The sequence below is a fragment of the Suncus etruscus genome, chromosome 16 (assembly GCF_024139225.1).
Source record: "Suncus etruscus isolate mSunEtr1 chromosome 16, mSunEtr1.pri.cur, whole genome shotgun sequence".
NCBI lineage: Eukaryota > Metazoa > Chordata > Mammalia > Eulipotyphla > Soricidae > Suncus > Suncus etruscus.
This window is the reverse complement of record NC_064863.1, coordinates 80,345,010-80,351,951: the sequence shown is the minus strand read 5'-3', so window position 1 is coordinate 80,351,951 and position 6,942 is coordinate 80,345,010. Positions and strand designations below refer to the sequence as shown.

Below are 6,942 nucleotides of genomic sequence, written 5' to 3'. Positions count from 1 at the left end.
GAAATGGAAAACGCATACCCTGCTATGGATTGGCAGGATTAACATCATCAAAATGGCAATACTCCCCAAGGCATTATACAGATTTAATGCGATCCCTCTAAAGATACCCATGACATTCTTCAAAGAAGTGGGATCAGACACTTTTGAAATCATTTGGACACAATAAACACCCTCAAAATAGATAGCTAAAGTAATCAATGGGAAAAAGAAATATGGGAGAATTACTTCTCACCCAACTTATAAACTGTACTACAAAGCAATAGGTTTATCAAAACAGGCATGGTATTGGAATAAGCGAGCAGGTCCTCAGATTCAGTGTAATAGGCTTGAGATACTCAGAAAATGTTCCCCAGAACACACTACAGACCACCCTAATTTTTGATAAAGGAGGCAGGAAATTCCTAAATTGTAGCTAGGGAAAGCCTCTTCAACAAGAGGTGTTGGCCACAATTGGATAGCCTCTTGCAAAAAATTGAACTTAGACCACCCAGGCTAACGTCATGTACGCAAGGTTTATAATCCAAATGGATTAACAGACCTCATATATCAGCCCCAAAACGCATAAGATACTAGTAGAACAGCACATAGGCAAAACACTCCAGTACTTTACAGGCATCACTCAAGGAAGTAAACTGCACTCTCCAAGACAAGTGAAAGCAGAGATTAACAGATGGGATCTATTAAGCTGAGGAAGCTTCTGCACCTCAAAGGAAATAGTGCCAGGATACCAAGAGCCACCCACTGAATGGGAGAAAACTACTATCACCCAATACCCATCAGATAATGGGCTAATCTCCAAAATATACAAGGCACTGACAGAACTCTACAAGAAAAAAACATCTAACCCCCATCAAAAAATGGGGGAGGAAGAAATGAACAGACACTTTTGACAAAGAAGAAATACACATGGCCAATAGACACAATGAAAAAATGTTTCCACATCACAATCATCAGGGAGATGCAAATCAAAACAACGATGAGATACCACCTCACACCCAACAGAGAATGGCACACCATCACAAAGAATGAGAATAAAACAGTGTTGGCGGGGATGTGGAGAGAAAGGAACTCTTATCCACTGCTGGTGGGAATGCCGTCTAGTTCAACCTTTATGGAAAGTGATATGGAGATTCCTCCAAAAACTGGAAATTGAGCTCCCATTCGACCCAGCTATACCACTCCTAGGAATGTACCCTAGGAACACAAAAAATACAATACAAAAAACCCCTTCCTTACACCTATATTCATTGCAGCACTATTTACCATAGCACGACTCTGGAAACAACCAAGATGCCCTTCAACAGACGAATGGCTAAAGAAACACTGGTACATATACACAATGGAATATTACTGCAGCTGTGTCCAGGAGGAGATGAAGTCATGAAATTTTCCTATACATGGAGGTACACGGAATCTATTATGCTGAGTGAAATAAGTCAGAGAGAGAGAGAAAAACGCAGAATGGTCTCACTCATCTATGGGTTTTAAGAAAAATGAAAGACACCCTTGTAATAAGTAATTTTCAGACACAAAAGAGAAAAGAAGCTAGGAAGTTCCAGCTCACCTCAGGAAGCTCACCATAAAGAGTGATGAGTTTTTAGTTAGGGAAATAACTTACATTTTGAACTGTCCTAATAACGAGAATGTATGAGGAAAATGGAGAGCCTGTCTAGAGTACAGGCGGGGGTCGGGTGGGGAGAAGGGAGACTTGGGACATTGGTGATGGGAATGTTGCACTGGTGATGGGTGGTGTTCTTTACATGACTGAAACCCAAACACAATCATGTATGTAATTAAGGTGTTTAAATAAATTAAAAAGAAAGAAACAATGGAGTTCTCAACACAGAATATTATCTTAAAAAGATTTCAATATATTCTTAAATAATGTTCATGACAAAACATCATTATCAATACCTAGTTTAGCTTCAAAAATTAGATACCCTACCTCATTAATCTACTTAAACAAAGGTTGCTACAATAAACCTTGTCTTAATACAGTGTAGCATTTTCTAAGCATTTGTTATATATACCAGTTTCCAGGCTCTTCTCTAGGCATCTAAAACTTAATCAAGTACTCAATTTACATTTTTGAAACCCAGAGCTGCCTCTAATTTTGCATTGCAAAATCTATTAATAAGTTCTAGATACTAGCCAATCAATTAATAAAATTGGGTCTAGGTCAAAGGGGAAAAAACTTTAGCTAAAGTTTATTTGGATTTTTAAAAAATCTTTAATAAAATTACTAAAATATGGGGCCAGAGTGATAATGCAGTGGTAGTGCATTTGCTTTGTATGTGGCTGATCCTGGACGAACCTCGGTTCAATCCAGCAGTGTACCATATGGTTCTCTAAGCCAGGAGTAATTCCTGAGGTCACTGGGTGTGGCCCCAAAACAAAAACAAACAAACAAAAAACACTAAAACTTACTTCTTTTTTTTCCTTGCTTATTTTTCACTTTACTTATTTTTATTATTGTCATTTAGAACAATTTGGAATTCTTATAGTTACTAAGATAAAATAGTGTTGTAATAACATAATGTCATTAGAGAATTTTAAAGCTGTTGTTTCATAGGTAGCCTTTTAGGAATTCTTGAAGCATTGGTTTTGTCCTTACAAAGCTGACAGATCTTGGGTGTCTGAAAATGTTTTAAGCCAAAAAATTGTTTCTCAAGATTCTGGACCCTAGGTTGGAAATGTCTTTTATTCAATACTTTTAATATGTCATTACACTCTTTCCTGGTTGTATAATATTATTTAGATGGTCTGCAGTGATACTTATTTTGCTTTTGTTATATTTGAGGGAAAATATGTGTGTATGTTAATAATTTTTTTAAATTATACGTAATATGTTTTTTTCTCTTGTTGCTTTAAGTAGTTTGTCTTTGTCTTTTGATTTTGCCCTTTTGATGACATTGAATCTTGTTTTTCTGTTTGAATTTATTTTGCTGTACACTCTGGAATCTGAACAGGGTCCTCTTGGCAAAGATAAGGGATATTTTCAGTGATTAATTTTTCTGCCAACTATACTTATCCTTTTCCTTTCTCTTTTTTTTCTGGTATTCCTATGGTTAATATATTATTTATATTACTGCTAGTTATCACAAATTTTACATTTCTTGCATTCATTTATCTCTATTTTTGTCACTTTATTCCTGTTGAGGACCTGCATTCTTCTGTATGTTGAATTCTGTTGTTATGATTGGTTAAATGTAGTTTTTACTCATATCAAATCCCCTAGGTAATGTGGATCTTTGACATCAGGGGATCAAGTTTGTTTTTCAGTTGGCTAAATGGTTTTTGCAATGATTGTCTTATAGTCATCGGCAATTTTATGGTCATTGTTTTAAGTGCCTATCATAGTATGCGGATTGAAGTTTTGTTTGAGCTTTATAACTTGTCAGGACTGGTGACCCTGTCTGAAAAAAAATGTGTTTCTTTATTTTTTATTTTTTTAGAAATTTGTGGTTTCTTTCATTTGAGATTCAAATGTCCAATTGTCTCAGATCTGAACTTTTTCTTCATAGTTTAGCACAATGTTATTATCTATAAACTGTTACTATAACATCAGTACCCTAACAAGTTATTTCAGTGTTCATACAGAAGAATAACCAGTAATCCAAGTGGCTAGAGGGAAGTTGTGGATAGTTTTTTAAGGCTAAATGTCAAAATGTAAAACAGATGGAGTTAGTGGGTAGAGGGTTGAAGTTATCAAACTGAAGCTAGTGTTTTTACAATGTTTTAGGTTCTAGAGGCTAGGAGTGATGCTGTGGCTTCCTTGTGCAGGGCATCTAGGACTAAGTGGGAAGTGGCCTATAGGCTGTGGTAAAGAGTAGAACCAGAGTCCTGGTTATACCTAGATGACAAAAGAGGCTTGTACATGCATTATGGGATCTTCTAGGTGTGTCCTGTGTTCTGTAACTGGCAAGCATGCTTCCAAGACATGGTGGCCAGGGAGTAGTGGCACATTGATGTGTCTAATTATGTTTCTTTTCTTTTTCTTTTTTGGTTTTGAGTCACACTGGCAATGCTCAAGGAGTTATTCCTGGCTCTGCATTCATACATTTCCTGGCCATGCTTGGAAAGCTATATATGATGCTAGGGATTTATTTGCATGTCATCCTTGAGCAGGGGCCATGCTAATCTTCTCTGTATCATTCCAATTTTAGTATATGTGCTGCTGAAGAGAGCACGATGCTAGGGATTTAACTTGTGTTGGTCACTATAAGGCAAAGATCCTAATCATTGTACTATAGTACTGGCCCCTGATTAAATGTTTTCATAAAACATAAATAAGCATTGTTTCATTGCTGGGGCTACTCTGATAACATTATATAATTTTAATCTGAAACTGTATTTTATTTAAGACATTTTTTTCATAATAAACTTAAAACTTTGTTACTTTGCCACAGAAAAGGATTCTAAGAAAAGGAATACTAAAACTAGAAATGTAGATTATTGTTTTTTAATTTTATTGTGGTCAAAGTGAATTACAATTCTTTCACAGTAATATTTGAGGCACATAATGACAATGAATGAGAGACATTCCTACCACTAGTGTTGTCCTCCCTCCACCCCTGTTCTCAACATGCATCTCACATCTCCCTCCTTTATCCCCGTAATGCTAGTGCAACTGTTCCCCCCTTGTACAGCTTGTTGTACATTGGGTATCGAATCTGTTGTCATTGACTTTGGATTTGGTATTCATGTCTGATCAGTTTTTATTTTCACCAAATGAACATATGACATATGGTCTTGGTGCCATTCATTTTCCCCTCAAATTATGAGGCTGATTAAGGTGATTCTACTAATGTTGTTCTATTGGAGATATAAGAAAAAATATGAGAGAAGAAAAACAAAAAAAGACAAACAGAAAAAGCAAAACTAGGTGTTATAAATATCCATTTTGAAGAAGAAATGGAAAAAAGAATAAAAGGTAACAAAACAAGGGAAAAAAAAACAGATCAGGAACTTCTTAAAAAAGTGTTGTTTCTTCTTTTTTTTTTCCTTCTTTTTCTTGAATAGGCATGGTAAATATTGGGGAAATTAGAATGAGAATTTCGTTGGCCTACAAGATACAAAGATTCTCTGCCCCTGAAGCATATTGCCATGGGAACGAGTGGCTCCATATGTGCTCATTTACACACCTCAAGGTCTTTTTATGTTGCCAGGAAACTTTCCGCTCAGATGTGGCTAATGATATCCCACCTATGTAGCTGGAGATATTGTTATTTGCATAGGTCATAGGGCAAAGGCGCTAGGGGAGAGTTTATTTTTGTTGCTGTTTGTTTGTTTTTGTTTTTTATGGTTCTAGGAGTTCTGTTTCAATGCTGTTGTTGCAATCAGTCTTTTGTAATTAGTGATCTTGCTTTTTGCTCAGATCCTAGGACAGAGCCTAGTATATAGTTTTTCAGCATGGTTCCAGAAGTTCTGCTCACTCGCAGTTGTCAAAGTCAGACATCTGAGGTTATAGATCTTGGTTTTTGTATGAATCCTAGGCCAAGGTCTAGGCTAGGAACCCTTGATAGGTTCTGTCCAGTCCATGTTTGTTAAATCTTCTTAGATAGTGATTTTGGTTTTAGCTTAGGGAAAAGGATGATATGCCTCCTGATTGCATCATACATATAGGCAATGATATAGAGCAGCCCTCTCTTACCTCAAGTTGCTGCCATTTCCTCATGCAGAATATCATGTTAAAACTGATGCAACATGGTGCCAGGACGGTATTTGGAGTTTCCCCAGGAGAAGTTTGGTTCCCAGTGCTGTTGCTGGGACTTATGTCAGTTCCACATCTGAGATCTGGGGTTCTGGGTTGGAGGTCACTGTCCAATCACTTGGAGTCTCAGTTGGGTCCACATGACGCATGTTTAGGGTGGGAGACATCCTGTATTATAAAAAGTATGGGTGTAGAAGTGAAGATCATTATAATGAATTCAAACTATCTTGTTACCCTTTAAAACAAGTTGAGTGAATCTCATGAAAACCTCAAGAAAAATTCCCATGGAATTTCATAAGAAAATGAGATAGTGACACAAAAGGAAATGTCAAATTTACAGTGAAGTGAATAAAAGAAGGAATGACCAGAGACAAGCTACCAAATGCAACTAGAAAATAAATAACAAAAAATAATAATGACATTGAAAAATCATCACAATTAAAAATGAAGTACTAGAGTGACTCTATAGTCGATTGATCAGAGGGATGAGCTAGCCTGATAGATCAGCTGGTAGCATGCTTACATTTCCACAGCCAAACATGAGTTCAACCCCAGAAACCCCACAGGGTCACAAGAGCCTACCAAAAGTGATTCCTGAATGTAGAGCTAGAATCAAGCCATAGAGAGTGCTAGATGTGGTCCCTTAAGAAAAAAGAATAATAAAGACCAAGAGTAATGGCACATAGTTAGAGCCAGGAGAGAGTCTAGAATAAAGAAGAGGACAATTTCCAGCTTATTATATAGAGTTTTGTGGGCAACCGAGCACCCCACTTAATCAAAGGAACACCGAATGAATTTTCCACCGCCTGCCTGATTCAAGCCACAAAGTTTGCATAGCCCCGAGCCAACAGAAAACTCTGCAAATAAATTTAGTTCAGCACACAGAATCTGGCTTAACCAGATTCCTTAACCCTTCCATGGAACCTGTTTTTGTGTCTGCTCTCAAGCATATAGTTATAGATATGTTTCTGTAAAGTTTATACTGTGATCCTTATTGCTTGCACAAAAGATAGATCTAAATGGAAAATAGGCTAAACAAATAATTGTATTTGCATAAATATCAATTAGCTATTTGTTTAAGAATTTGCTTCCCCTCCCCCCATCCTGCCAGGTTCCTCTTTATCCTTCCCGCCATCAAAATGTGTTTATGCTCCCATTGGTTAAAATTGTTGTACTTGTACAAATCTGATTGGTTTATGTTTCAATCTTATGTTACTACTCCTCCCACT

At 36.8% G+C, this 6,942-nt stretch overlaps 1 non-coding gene across 1 annotated transcript; it reads right to left on the bottom strand.

Moving 5' to 3' along the window:
• Window positions 1–4,083: 4,083 nt before the first annotated feature.
• Window positions 4,084–4,190, bottom strand: LOC126033111 (U6 spliceosomal RNA). Its single transcript, XR_007504265.1, has one exon. It is a non-coding gene; the product is annotated as a U6 spliceosomal RNA (small nuclear RNA).
• Between the last annotated feature and the right edge of the window lie 2,752 nt (window positions 4,191–6,942).